We start from the raw sequence: 14,577 nt of genomic DNA, 5'->3' as shown, positions 1-14,577 counted from the left end.
ATTCAAAACAATATAGAAAAAAAAATCTAAGATCTAAAATAATTTTAGTATTCTTAAGCTTATAAATTCTAAAATTCCTAAATTCCTAAATTCTTAAATTCTTAACTTCTCAAATTCTCAAATTCTTAAATTCTTAAATGTTTTTATTTTTAAATTTTTAGTTCTCAAATTCTTAAATTCTTGAATTCCACAATTTTTGAAGTCCTATTTTAGGTAAGAAGACATTATTTAAATATCGGAAATTAAATTTCTTTCGCAGTGAAATTTAAGCGAGGATTTTGGATTACAAACTGTATAAAAAAATTTGGATTTTGAATATTTAGACTTTCAAAATTAATAATTTTATCACATTCTAATTTTAGATTTTGATGTGGTTGTGGTTATATTTTTGAAGTTAAATTTTAAGGTTTTTAAATATTGTATTTTTTATTTTGAAGATTTTTTTTTCGTGACCCTTGCCTTGACCGTCTCTTGAGGATTTTTTAAATGGATTTATTGCTTTCATTCTTTTGGAGCCTTTAAACATAACACGAGTTTTTTAAATCAAATACTTTCTGAATTAGTTTTTCTTCATTTAAAAAAAACAAAATTTCTTAAATGTTGGTCACGATATTTTTTTATATGGCGTGGATTTCGCGCGATTTCGGATTTTAGGTCGGCGCGGATTTGGCGTGTATTTTTTTTCGACTCTCCCGTAACAACCCACACGGTTAAAAATTTTTGTGATTTTTTATTTAACTTTTTGTCACTTAAACTTCATTTGCAAAAAAAACACTATTTTTATTTCTTTTCATTTTCTGATATGTTTTATAGACCATCTTATGCCAACTTTTCTGACATTTCCAGAACGGGCAAAAAATATTTGACCGAGTTATGAATTTTTGAATCAATACTGATTTAAAAAAAAAAAATCGAAAAATTGGTCGCAAACAATTTTCAACTTCAATTTTTGATGTAAAATCAAGTTTGCAAATTTTGATGTAAAATCAAGTTTGTAAATTTTGATAAAGTGCACCGTTTTCAAGTTAAATCAATTTTTAGGTGACTTCTTTGAAAATAGTCGCAGTTTTTAATTTTTTAAATTAGTGCACATGTTTGCTTACTTTAAAAAAAAATAATCTTAAAAAGTTGAGAAAATTCTCTATATTTTGCATTTTTGGACTTTGTTGATACGACCCTTAGTTGCTGAGATCTTGCCATGCAAAGGTTTGAAAACAGGAAAATTGATGTTTTCTAAGTCTCACCCAAACAACACACCATTTTCTAATGTCAATGTCTCAGCAACTAATAGTCCGTTTTTCAATGTTAAAATATGAAACATTCGTGAAATTTTCCGATCTTTTCGAAAAAAATATTTTCAAAATTTTAAAACCAAGACTAACTTTTCAAAAGGGCCCAACATTCAATATTGCGCCTTTTTAAAATGTTAGTCTTTGTTTAAAAATTTTGAAAATACTTTTTTTTGAGAAGATTGGAAAATTTCACGAATGTTTCATATTTTAAGTCCAATAAACCAAATTTTCAGTTTTTGCTTTTTGGGTGTTTTTTTAATACCCCTGACTATTTACTATTTTCAAAAAAGTCACCTAAAATTGGATTTGACTTGAAAACGGTGCACTTTATGAAAATTTCACTTGAGTACTTTTTGATTCCAAATTTAATTTTACATCAAAAAATGAAGTTGAAACATTTTTGCAATCAATTTTTCGATTTTTTGGAAAAATCAGTATTGATTCAAATATTTATAACTCGCTCAAAGATTTTAAGCACAACCTGGAAATTTCTGAAAAGTTGGCATTTGATGTCCTCTAAAACATATCATAAAAAAAAATTAAATATAGTGTTTTTTTGCAAATCAAGTTTTAGTGATAAAAAATAAACAAAAATCACCAAATTTTTTTTACCGTGTATCCTTTTTTCCAGTGTAGTCCGTACCCATACCTACAACTTTGCCGAAGATACCAAATCGATCAAAAAATGTCATCAAAAGATACAGATTTTTCAATTTTCACATATAATTTTTGTATGGACAGCTGCCAAATTCGTATGGAAATTTATATGGACAAACTAATGATGCAAAATGGCTTCTTTGGGCATACCGAAGGCGCCAAAAAAGTTTCAGTCGGATTAAAAAAATACAAAAATTAAAATTTATGAAAAAATACCGATTTCGTAGAGAATTGTTCACATGTAGAAAATCCCAAAAATTCTTATTTCCGATTATTTATTAAATCCTTTCAAAAGATGATTTCCAATCACTCCTGAAAATTTTTAATAAAGATATTTCATGATTTAAGTGAGTTGAAGACGATTTAACTTTAAAGTTTTGCCATGCGCATAGCGAACCGTCAAACTTTGTGAGCGTTTTTATCAAAACACCGAGTTGATTTGCCGGTGCCACGATATCTCGAGATGGGATGGACTTGGCTGAAATTTTAAGTGAGGACTCTCAAGACATATCCCGTGTGCATGACGAAGTCCGATTTGAGGATTTAGGTTTTTAAAAAATCAAAAATCAAAAACTGTTGATTTTTTATATGAAAAACAGGTAAAATATTTTTATTGGTTTTTTGTTAAATAAACTTTTTGAAAATCGGCCTTCGTCATGCACACGGGACCCGTTTAGTGAGTCTTCACAAAATTTTTGAGCCGATTTGGTCAACGCAGTGTTGAGATAACTTGGCACCCGTTTTTGAATCTTAAAATAGCTATATCTCGGTAATGGTACATCCAAATGTCTTCATATTCATTTTGTAAATAGATGAAAATGTATACTTTAATGCAGGGGTGTCCAACCTTTTGGCCTTGCGGGCCAGATCTGATTTTTCTGAAGCAGTGGCGGGCCGGAACTAATATTTGATAAAAGTTGAAAAAGTAAGCATATTTATTTCAATTGTATTTATGATTGGGTTCTTTTAAAGTTAATAAATAAAAGAACTTGTGTTGCAAATAATATTCATATACCTTGATTTTAAGAATGGAAAACAAAGATAACTTTTGAAAATGTGTTTATTCGACTTATTTTAATGTTTGTTTGTTTAAAATTGCATAGTTATTGTTTTGACGATTGCAATTAAATACCTTAATATATTTTTTTACAAAAAACATTCCAATTTTAATGGTCGTTGCAATTTTTTTAACTTCAATTTATTCAACACTACAATATAAAAAATCATTTAAAATTTATTCAAACGAAATTTGCTTTATAATATCCTTTATAAAAAAAAACTTTTTGCGTTGTTATTCAAATTCAAATATTTCAAAACGATTTTAAACGCACATTTAGAAATTCAAAGTTTATGAAAAAATATATTTTTTTCTTTCTGATTTCATTACTCATTTTGAGACATTTTTTCAATATTTTCTAAATATTTGCAACGATCTATTTTCAGTATGAATAAGTTTTTTAAAGCTTTTAAAAAAAACAATTTTTAAAATATCAAAATAGAAATTATAAGAATTAAATTGAAACATGAAGAATATTGTTATGATGTGTTAAAAATTGAACTCAAGCTTATTTTTTAATTCAGACAATCAATTTATTTATTTAATATTTCATAAACAGCCTTAAGGGCCGGTCATAGAACTATTTTTTAAAGCCGTCGCGGATGAAATGGCTTCACGGGCCGGATCTGGCCCGCGGGCCGGACGTTGGACAGGCCTGCTTTAATGCCCTGAAAACAAATTAAAAAATTAAATAGTGTGTGCTCATACCAACCCTTGACATTTTTGACAATTTACATGTATGTAACCTCTTAATCCAATTTCAAATGGTCAGCAAGTCGATGTCGTCGTGCTATCTTGTCGCACCCGCCATTTTGACTTTCCGAGAAAAACGCGTTTTAATGTTTGACCTTGAATATTCAAAAACGAGAGCACACAATGTAAACAATAACAAACACGTTTTGTTTGGCTCACCATTCTGTGCATTGTCCCGAAGTTTGGTTGAAGTTGGTTGGAGTCCCGAGTTATAATTACAAATGTTTACAGTAGTCTAGCTTGTACGTGCGACAAACGCATCCTGACTTTCCTGGCCTGAAATCCCTTTGGCCTTTTGTCGCACTTACATCAATTTTCATGGAGTGACAAGATAGCACGATAAGATTGAAACTACTTTCATATGTAAAGTGACAAAAATGCACGGAGTTTTTTGGTTTTTTTTTTGAATATCTCAGGATTTAAATCGAATTTTGGGGATCTGTGAAGGTCAAAAGGTGAGGCATTGTGAGCTGCACAAAATGGCGTTCTTAACTCAATTTGGCCCAAAATGCACGTACGACAAGTTAGCACGATACCGACGAAGTATCCGCTTGGTGTGCCCTTTGACCTGCTTCGCAGGCCGTAGTATTTTTTCGCAACGGTTCACAACAAGGCGCGTGAAAATTAACGAGCCGGCCGATTCCAGCGAATGTTTTATCCCCCGTGGGGCCGATAACGAGACTACCCAAGTAGTAGAAGTGCCATGTGGTGGGGGCCACTCCGTTGCGGGGTCTTATCGGAACGGAACGCGTGCGTGTGCGCCCTCGGAAAACACGTGCGGCTTGAAACTGATAAGGGCAGTTGGTGGTCACGCCGATTGTTAGTTGTTTTTGTTAAAACAAAAATCTTTTTGAAAGTGTTTTTTTTTCTGGGGAAATTAAGGCGCAGACAGCCTGAATCATCAAAATATCGTTAACTCTTTGATATTTTCTTGATAGATCAACGATCAAAGTAGGCCGTTATGCAAAACAATGCCCACTAACATAAATTATGGCTTCCAGTAGAAACATAGTAGAACACTGCTAATGAATGGCCTACTGCGATGAATGACCCTGCAGTGCACCCAGTTTGCGTTCAAAAATAGACACAATTCTTTTCGTTGCGGGTCTTCCCGGAAACGGGGCCCAAACTACACGCAAATGCGTTAATTTTCGCCTCGAAAAACCACTCTCATTTGTCACATGGCTTCTCTGCTAATCGAAGCCTTATGACAGCCGGGCGCGCCTAAATGGCGACTCCCGGTTTCGCGAGAAAGATAGACAGAGAGAGAGCGAGTCATTTTTTGCTCCACCACCAAAAACCTGGGCCTGGGGTTTTACCAATTTAATTGAACTTTGCGAGGCGAACTTTCGTGACCTGTTGGTTTGTGGGGGGGAGGGCGGCGGTGGTGGAGCGGGGGTGTTCAAATTAATGCCCTATTAGCACACCATACCACGAGCTAATTACTTTTTGGCCGCTTTTGCAGTCAATTTGCACGAGAGAACGTCAGCCGCGACAGCCTACTTTGCTTTTGACAGTATAGATTAGCACGCGCGAGCGGAGCGGAGAATTGGGCGGAAAATTCGAGGGGGGTGAGCAAGCCTCCAAGCTTTGAAAGGAAGTAAACAAAGAATTTCAGGGGATAAAACCTAATTTTCAGCATTCCAATTTAGAGAAAATATAATGTATCTTATTCTCGACCTTCTCCGATGAAAATTAAACTTTGTAGACATGTTATCCTAGGCTCAAAAAAAAGCGTAAAATATTTTTAAAGATTTTTAAGATTTTTCAAACATTGTCTGTTCTCACACTTCGAAATTTTAAAATTCATAGATCCAAAATAGAGCCACCTCCCCTCTAGCAAAAAAAAAGATCAAAGTTGCTGCCAGCCGTTGGCCATCCAAGTTGGCAGTTGGCAGCCAATCCGGACCAAGTTCGTCGCCAATAACTATGCGACACATCGTCGTCGTCGTCGTCGTCGCCGTCATCATTGTGCGATGTCGTTCTGTTGATGTGACTACACGGCGGCGCGCAGCAAGCCATGAATGAGCAAGTGGACATTGCAACATCTCGCACCGGTTGGCATGCGAATGAGGTTCCTGAGAGAGAGGAACCAATCGGCCTACTGCTGCTGCACCCCGAGAAATGTCCTCGGCGGTCCTTAACCCTTAGGTTTTTGGGTTCAAGATTTTTTTGAAAAATTTAATTTTGTTGACGTTTCCAGATTTAAAGATTTATTGTTGCGGAAATTTATAAATTGTTTTGATTTTAAAATAAAATAAGAAAATTAAGGGTTAGCGTCGGACGGGGATGATGACACCAACCGCTTGGTCATCTTAGATCTCGGCGCAGAGGAGAAACGAAAAGGGATAAAACTTTATGTTTATTAATATACCGAGAACATCGCTGAAGTTGGCATCGCTGTGGACCGTTCGGTATTCGGTGGCCCCGTACTGCTTGGAATGCTGCTGCTGCAGTGGCCAACCCAGCCAGCCAGACAGACAGACGGACATTGTGCACGGTGGCGTGACTGGGATTGTCAATGACTGAAGAAAAAAAATCAACTGACCCGGTGTTTTATGGCGTTGTACAATGCAGGCACCACCGGTAGAGCCAGACTTTCTCACCAAAGTGTGTGACACACATTGACTTTTGAATTATTTTAGTCATATTTTACGAATCTCTAAATCCGAACACTTAGTAGCATATCATTTTTGATATAACTGACAAAAAATCATGTAAGTTAGAAAAGTAGAAATATCATCAAAATGTAGTACAAAATATGTCTTTTCTAACAATTTTTCATCAGAATTTCAAAATTAAATTGACTTGTTGTGCTTCGAATCCCGGACACCGATAAGAGCTGATTCTAAATCCGGACACTTTTAATTCGAATTCCGGACACTCGATTTTTCTCATGAATCGCACAAATTTGGACTGAATTTGAAGTGAATGGCATTCTTTAGGTCTCAAATAGGCTGTTAACATCAATACAATCGATATTTTGTATAAAAAAATGATAGAATGTAAGGAAATCAGAACCATAAATTTCTGATTTGCCTTCCCGGTGCTTCGGACGCCTATGAAATATTGCAGTGAAACGTTTCACAGTGTTTGTAAACTCATATTTTTATTTAATTTAATGGTTTTGGCATTGGCTACAGCGTCCAAACATTTTTGAAATGAAAGTTGATGTCAAAATTCATCAAATAACACAGTTTTGACAATAATTATGCAAACTTGTATCTAAATAATTGATAAAACAAGACTAGGTTTCCGGGTTTCGAAGCGTCCGGGAATTCGAATTCATGACGTTAACTTAAATTCCTATATTGCTATTTTACCATTGAGACCACAACACAATTACCAAAAAGTTGTGCAATGGCTTTAATTTTAATTTTTTTATTATTTTGAAACTAGAAAAACACAAAAATTAAAACATTTTTGTTTTGAACTCATATATTTAATGAAAAATTAAAATTATGGCAAAAACACAAAAATCTTCACTTACAATATAAAAAAATATAAAAAAATATAAAAAAATATATATTGCATATTCAGTGCAAATTAAATGAAAACACACCTTTTTAAGTTTTTCAAATAACTTTCGCTGGTTTTACACTAAGTTTTATTGTAAACTTTCAATTTCCGTGATTTCCCGGAAAATTCTACACTATAATGAAAAAAGTAAATGGTTCACATTAGCTCCGCTCACCCTACAAATAGATTTCAGTTGATGAGACTTCTATTTCCATTATTATTTTAAAGATTTTCGTATACAAATTTTGTATATTTTTTTTAAATGAACCTTTGTTCTTGTAAATAAAAGCTATTTTGCATCGTTACTTTTTACATTGCGGGCAGGTCATACAAAATGGACATGAGAATTTACGAAAATCTGTGCCTAAAGATGAGCTTTCCTGATCGATTTGGTGTCTTAAGGGGTTACATACATGTAGAAAATCACAAAATTTTATATTACAGAAAATTTGTTAAATCCACTCAAAATATGATTATTAATCACTCCTGAAATAGTCAAGGCTAAAAACCCAAAAAAAGCATGTCTAACGGCAAATCGTGTAACAGGCCAGGTTTTGATGGATCTAGGCTAAATCGACCCTGCTGAGTCCGAATATCGCGGTCACGAAGCCGGATTCCTTAAGGGAAGCGAGATATTCAAGATGGCGACCAATATGGCGGCTATATAGAGAAGTCAACAATATCACAGTATGAAGGTTGTCGACGTGTCGATTTTAACTAATTTGGGGTCGCTGAACCCGAATATGACCATGAAAATCGGTCACGGCGACCCAGGAGCGTGTAATCCAAGATGGCGTCCAAAATGGCGAAGAGAAAATCTTCAAGTATTTTTAAACAACATGTAAAAGGCTTGTGACCGATCAAATTTAACTAATTTGGGGTCGCTGAACCCGTATATGACCATGAAAATCGATCACGGCAACCCAGGAGCGTGTAATTCAAGATGGCGTCCAATATGGCGAAGAGAAAATCTTCAAGTATTTTTAAACAAGTTGTAACAGGCTTGTGACCGATCAAATTGAACTAATTTGGGGTCGCTGAACCCGAATATGACCATGAATATCAGTCACGGCGACCCAGAGGCGTGTAATCCAAGATGACGTCCAAAATGGTGAAGAGAAAATCTTCCAGTATTTTTAAACAAGATGTAACAGGCTTGTGACCGATCAAATTTAACTAATTTGGGGTCGCTGAAGATATTTCATGATTAAACTAAGTAAGAGACGATTTAAGCTCAAAATTTTGCCATGCGCAAAGCGGGCTTTCAAACTTTATTAGCGTTTTTCTCTAAACCCCGAGTTGATTTGCGGGTGCCACGATATCTCGAGGTGGGATGGACCAAATTGGCTGAAATTTGAAATGAAGACTCTCAAGATGTATCCCGTGTGCATGACGAAGCACAATTTTCAAAATTTTCTTTTTAAAAAAATACAAAAATCAAAAACTAACGGTTTTTTTATATGAAAAACACAAAAAAAAATATCTTTTTTTTTAAATAAACTAGTCTTCACCAAAATTTTGAGCCGATTTGGTCAAGACAGTGTTGAGATATCGTGGCACCCGTTTTTTGAAACTACTAACTTGAAATTGCTATATCTCGGCAATGATGCAACCAAATATCTTCAAATTTGTTTTGTTAGTAGGTGGAAATGTTCATTTTAATGCCCTGAAAAAAAAATTAAAAAAAGTTGAAGTGCGTGCTCATACTAACCTGTGACATTTTTGCCGATTTACATGTATGTAACCCCTTAAGCAAAGTTTTAGATTATGACTCGAGGTTTGCAATAAAAAAAGATACACGAAAGAATTTTTAATTTTTTATAACTGAATGTTTAATACCCAAATACGTATTTGTTAATTTAAGATTTTTTGATATTTTTAGGAGAACAAAAACGGCATCATCTATACTTGAGTGATGATGCAAATTTTGATTCCTTCCCGAGTAACATTTTTAAACTTAAATAGGCTTTTATGGCCTTCTTAAAAACTAAAATTTTACTAGGGTTTGCTATGATTTTGAAAAATATAAGATTTTCGGAAAAAGGTTGAGCATTTAGTCAACCAGAATTTTCTATATTTTTCCTTCAAGCTCTAGTTTGCGGACAGCTGAGTTAAAAAAAAAACATATTTTTCTAATGATGGCAACTAAAATTACAAAATAAAAAATCTCGAAAGAAATCGTTGAAATTTCATTTTAAGACTTTGGGCAGGGTGACCACTCAAATCCCATTTCCAAATTCCCGACTTTTTCCCGACTATTCCAGAAACTCAAATAATGAATGAATAAAAACAACTCTATACAAAAAAATTAATCGAAAAGCCATCGAAAACAGAATCTAAATTCAATTTCAATTTAATTACATAGTGTTTTTTTTAGAATTTAACAGTTCTGTTCCAGGATGTTACATTGCAATTCAGAGATTTGAAGAACCTTTCAACTAAGATCAATTTATAAGTCTTTGCAGGGAGGGTACATATTTCTATGTTTAGATTTTGCTAGCTGCTAGATCTTTTAATAATTCTACATCAATTTAAAAAAATACTTTTAAAATTATAATAATAACAAAAATAAAAATAAACCTTCAGAAATAAACCAAATTGGAAACACTTGTTACTTTGATTCAAAAAAGAGAAATATAAACAATCAGTCTTTGAAAAATAATGTAAGGCTTAACAATTCTTATAATTTCAATAATTATTTTTATAATTAGCAATCGTATATTTTTAATGCTTCCTTTCAATCAGAAATGGCAAAAAGTTGAATTAAAAATGGTATTCTCAACTTTATTTTAAATCAAAGAACACTTAAAACATGAAAACGGTTATTATTCTTTTGAAAATTTAGACAAATATCTAGGAATTTGATTAAAAGATGTTTTAACCATGTTTCCTTTTAAATTCTGTAAATTTTGATGTTGATTTTTTAGAATCTTGATTTATCTAGTTGTCAATGTTCAACTGTTTAAATTGTTTTCAATAAAAAATTCAGTTATATATGATTCTATGTTTTACCACTTATTAAACCGTCAGCAGAAGGCAATTTGGTCATACAAAAATGCTGAAATTTGTATGATCTTCAATCATATTTGCAATAATTCGCATCAAATAGCCTGGATTTTATTTTTCATTATTTCATTCAATACGAACAACGAATGGGTTTAATTAGATATGTATTTAGGTTTTCCGATAACAGAACATCAAGCTCTTGTTTTCTTTGTAAATAAAAATTAATAAAATATCTGTGAAAATCTGTGTCAAATGCATCCCATACTATTTAGGATATCTAATGTCTTAAGGTGAAAGGTGCCTTAAATTTAATGTACACAGAAAAAAATATGTGAATTTACTCGACACGTAAAAAATGAATTACATGTAAACTCAGTTGATGTAAACGTGAGATTCGACGTAAACGGTTGAATCACACGTAAAATCATCTTTTTACGTAGAGTTTGTTGAAAATTTACATCAAATTGCATTTAAATTTAAATGTTTAATGACGTGCAAAAGTGTTACATCATAAATTATGTAACATTCGGAAATATTTTTTTTGTGTGTATGTTTCTAAAGAAGAATTTAATGAATTTAATTTTAAAATTGTATAAAATATTGCAAAATTATTCAAAAGTTCGAAAGAACTTTTGAATAATTGACTTTTTCCGACTTTTTGAAAAAATATCACAAATTTCCGACTTTTTTCCGATTTTTGGTGGATTTTGGCGAATTCTCGATTTTTTCCCGACTTGAGTGGCCACCCTGTTTAGGGTGACCACTCAATTTCCATTCCAATTTCCGACCTAGTTCTAGAACCAACAATAAAAATCGCCAAAAATTGGTTATAATTAGTTCAACATCCACAGTGGAACATATTTTTTTGCATGGGTTCAAAACTATTAAATTTTTGACACTAATTTCATAAGTAAAAAGTTCATAAAAAAAATCTAAAGACTTCACGAATTCGGGTTTAATCCTACCATTAACATATTTGTTGAAAAAAGAAACGCTTTTTCATTCGAGAAATGTGGCCAACAGTAAATCACAATATTTCGACTCATTCGCCGAGCTACCGTGGCCGAGAGGTTACGGGTTTCGCCTTGTAAGCGGAAGGTGATGGGTTCGATTCCTGTCTGGTTCGAAAAGTCAGATCTCTTCAAAGAGTATATCTGCTTACTGGCAATACTGACCGGTAAGGGATGGGTATTGAGTAGCGGCGTGCTGGATTTCCAATGAGAGTTCGATTCTCGTACCGGAATGATGGAGTTTTTTTTTTAACAGAAATGTGAAGATCAAGAGAAAGAATCAGCGTCGAATATTTACTACGATTTTCAATTGAGATTTTTATTTTCCATAATTTTCTTGTAGTGACAAGATCAAACAATTTTAAGTTTGTAGATTGGACTTGCTTTCCAATAAAAGTAAAAAAAAAGTTTTTTTAAAATTTGTATGGAAATGTTGTTACGAGGGGTTCTAAAAATCCGATTGTTTGTGTTACGTAATAAAAGAACGCTCCCTTTCTGTATCAAACTATATCAAAATGCGAGTCATTCTTATTTTAAATTTTAATAAATATCCAAATCTCTGGTTAGTTAGTAATTTCCATTATTTTTTCAGTAAAGAGCAAGAGAACTCTTGAAAAGGACGTTTAGATGAACAATTCTAAGCATTTTTAAATTTGATAATTCGTACCAGCACTGATTTAAAACTGGCTTTGTTAACAAGTGGCGCATAGGACCTTTTGTAAACTAACCCGAGAAATGCTGAGAGTTTATATCGGAGAACGCCAATAGGACCTTCTTGAGTTTTTTGTTCCACAATATTTGTTTTTTCATATTTCGGTGAAATTTTCGCACTGTTTCTCTAACTTTCAGCCTTAATTTTACGCAAAATTCAATCCCTTCTTTTCACCATCACTCCCTCGCACAGCCTTCTTCGTTGTTTGTGTAACGCACCCTCTCTCTCACATTCTGTTGTTTCGCAACCAACGACCACAGTGACACATAAGCCTTCGTCCGTGGTCGTCCTTTTAATCAAATTAATGCTCAACAATGTGTCGCGGCTGGCCATGGAATGACCATGTGTTGCGTCGTCGTCGCAACAACAACAACAACAACAACACGGTTGTCAGCGCGGAAGAACCTTGCGGAGCGTCGCGGAATCCTTGTTTGACTCACCTGGTCGATTAGTTTGTGAACGTGTGTGTGTTTGGGGTTCTGCTCCCAGGTTGCTGCTATCGATAATCCTGTTGTTCTTCTTGTTGGAGCAAATCCAGCGAATCGTCCTTTCGCCCCAAAATCTTCAAATCAGAAAGAGAGAGCGCTCGCGCTCTCTTTGCTCTCTCGCAGCTGGTTACTCGCACACTCCCACGTTGGTTCTTATCGCACGCGAGCCTACTAGGATAGTATGCACTGGCGAGCGCGCTCGCTCACACTTGCACCACTGCTTCTTGGTATTGCTCTCTCTCTCTCTATTGCTCCTGGAGCACGCGCTCTCTCACTTTTCGCTTGTTTTAGATTTTTTTTTCTTCTTCTAAAGGAAAATCTCTTTCTCCCTAATCACTACACTAGTTGAGTGCGATTGTACACGGCTCTCGCAAAAGAGTGGTGGGGCTCTTCCTCTGTTGCTCCAGCGCGCGCTCCACACTGATTTGCCTCACACTCACGACGCACACACTTGTAACCGCGTTGCTCTCGTATATCGCGCAAGGAAAACACCTAAAATTCTTCAACACCAAACGGGAAATCGTGGTGGGTGAATTTCTAAAAATAATACAAAATACACATAATTAGATTGTGCTGCTCGCCCTGTTCCAGAATCGATCGCCGAAGCTCGCGAGCGAACGCTCGCCGTTTTGTTTTCCCTCTGCCCAAAGAAAAACAACAAAATTTTCCCTATTTTTTCCGAGATTTTTTTTTCTGTTCGCTTCTGGGAAAAGTTCTCTCCTCCGCGATTCCCGCACGGGAAACTGCTCTCGCTCTGGAGGAAAATTTTCCCTTTTTCGCCCGTCGCCTGCTGCGATCGTGGACTCTATCTCTCCTCTCTCACTGTGACTCGCCGTCAAATTCTTCCCTTTTTCCCTTTTTTATCCCCCTCCACACAAACACACGCAAAGTTGGCACTGACTTCGCTCGATTTTTCTCGCCCGTAGATTCTTCTCTCCCTCTCTCTCTCTCGCTGGTGACGATGACTGCCTGCCTGCCTGCCTTTATTGATGTTAATTTTCCATGTCACCGAGAAACGCACACTCACACTAACTCTGAGGGGGGCCCTAATGAATGGTCGTCGGTCTCGGGGTTTTTCTTTCTTGTGAAATTTTTCCCGACTCCGCACTGCAGCAGCAGTTTTCCCGATTACCCAACTTCTGGACGATTCCCCGTAAGGTTCTCCCTCCCCGGTCAAGCCACCAGCTTGGTTGCGCTTTGCTTGCAAGCTTTCATGCAAGGCCTAATTAACTTAGCTTCCGTTCAGATTCCTCCACACTGCTTTTTCTTCCTTCTTCCCCTTCTTGACACTTGACCGAAAAAATCCGCAGCGAGTCACGGTGTGGACGGAGAGCCCCGATCGCAGTTGGCCGATAAGAGGACGCACACACACACACACACACACCAAGCGGAACCTGGTACGGAAGAGGGCGCCACCACCAGTGTGCAGGGAACTTTGTCCGGATTGACCAGCCTACTACTGCTTCCAACCTTCCAGAATCGCGCGACCCAGCTCGCTTCAAGTCATGGCCTGCGTTGAATCCGCACGCAAGGAATCCGCAAGGTTTTTTCTTTCTCCCTTCCAATCGTTGGGGGTTGATTTTCCTCTGGCTGGATCTGGTGGATCGAAACCACCACGACGACGACGACGACACACAAACTACGGGGGCCACGAACGGACTGACTGTGGCTCTCTGTGCTCACGGGTTTTCGCTGCTCCTTGGCCGTGTCATGAGCTAGGGCCAGCCTGACTGCCTGCCAGCCAGCCAGTGCGGTCGTCTGTAGTTGTGTGGGTGCGTGTGTGTATGGTTTTTCCTTTCTCCTATACTTGCGGAACGCTTTTTCCACCCGGTCCCGAGCAGGGGGTGGTAGCGATTGGTGGGTTCAAATTGCGTTATTTTGTTTGAAGTTACGCAAAATGTTGTTATTGGTCATGTTTTAAAACACTTTCATCTTTCTACCAAATCGGAATTTGGTAACTACATGTTTAAATATGAAAATTGACGGGAAGTTTACTTGTCTCACTTAAAAAAATGTCTCACCTTGGCAATGTCCACCAATACTGCAGCATGTTTGCATAAATGTCCCATATGCAAAAACAGCA

The 14,577-nt window shown here is 35.9% G+C and overlaps 2 protein-coding genes across 7 annotated transcripts in view; one reads left to right on the top strand and one right to left on the bottom strand.

Annotated features, from left to right (window-relative positions):
- LOC6051016 (G protein-activated inward rectifier potassium channel 3) overlaps positions 1–14,577 on the top strand; it is a 225,958-nt gene that overhangs the window by 170,822 nt on the left and 40,559 nt on the right. The window lies entirely within an intron of this gene.
- The window catches only part of LOC6052572 (serine/threonine-protein phosphatase 2B catalytic subunit 2), a 149,912-nt gene that overhangs the window by 128,742 nt on the left and 6,593 nt on the right, over positions 1–14,577 (bottom strand). Inside the window, exons 1-2 of one of the 4 annotated variants that reach the window (XM_038259211.1) lie at positions 13,879–14,165; positions 12,447–13,031 (exon numbers count right to left, since the gene is read on the bottom strand). The gene's annotated coding sequence lies outside the window, so the exon portion shown is untranslated. Of the gene's footprint in view, positions 1–12,446; positions 13,032–13,878; positions 14,166–14,577 lie in introns of those variants that run through there. The other 3 variants (XM_038259214.1, XM_038259213.1, XM_038259209.1) reach the window with 3 other exon arrangements.

The sequence above is a fragment of the Culex quinquefasciatus genome, chromosome 3 (genome assembly GCF_015732765.1).
Source record: "Culex quinquefasciatus strain JHB chromosome 3, VPISU_Cqui_1.0_pri_paternal, whole genome shotgun sequence".
Lineage (NCBI taxonomy): Eukaryota > Metazoa > Arthropoda > Insecta > Diptera > Culicidae > Culex > Culex quinquefasciatus.
Note: the sequence above shows the minus strand (reverse complement) of the source record. Positions and strands in the feature narration are given on the sequence as shown.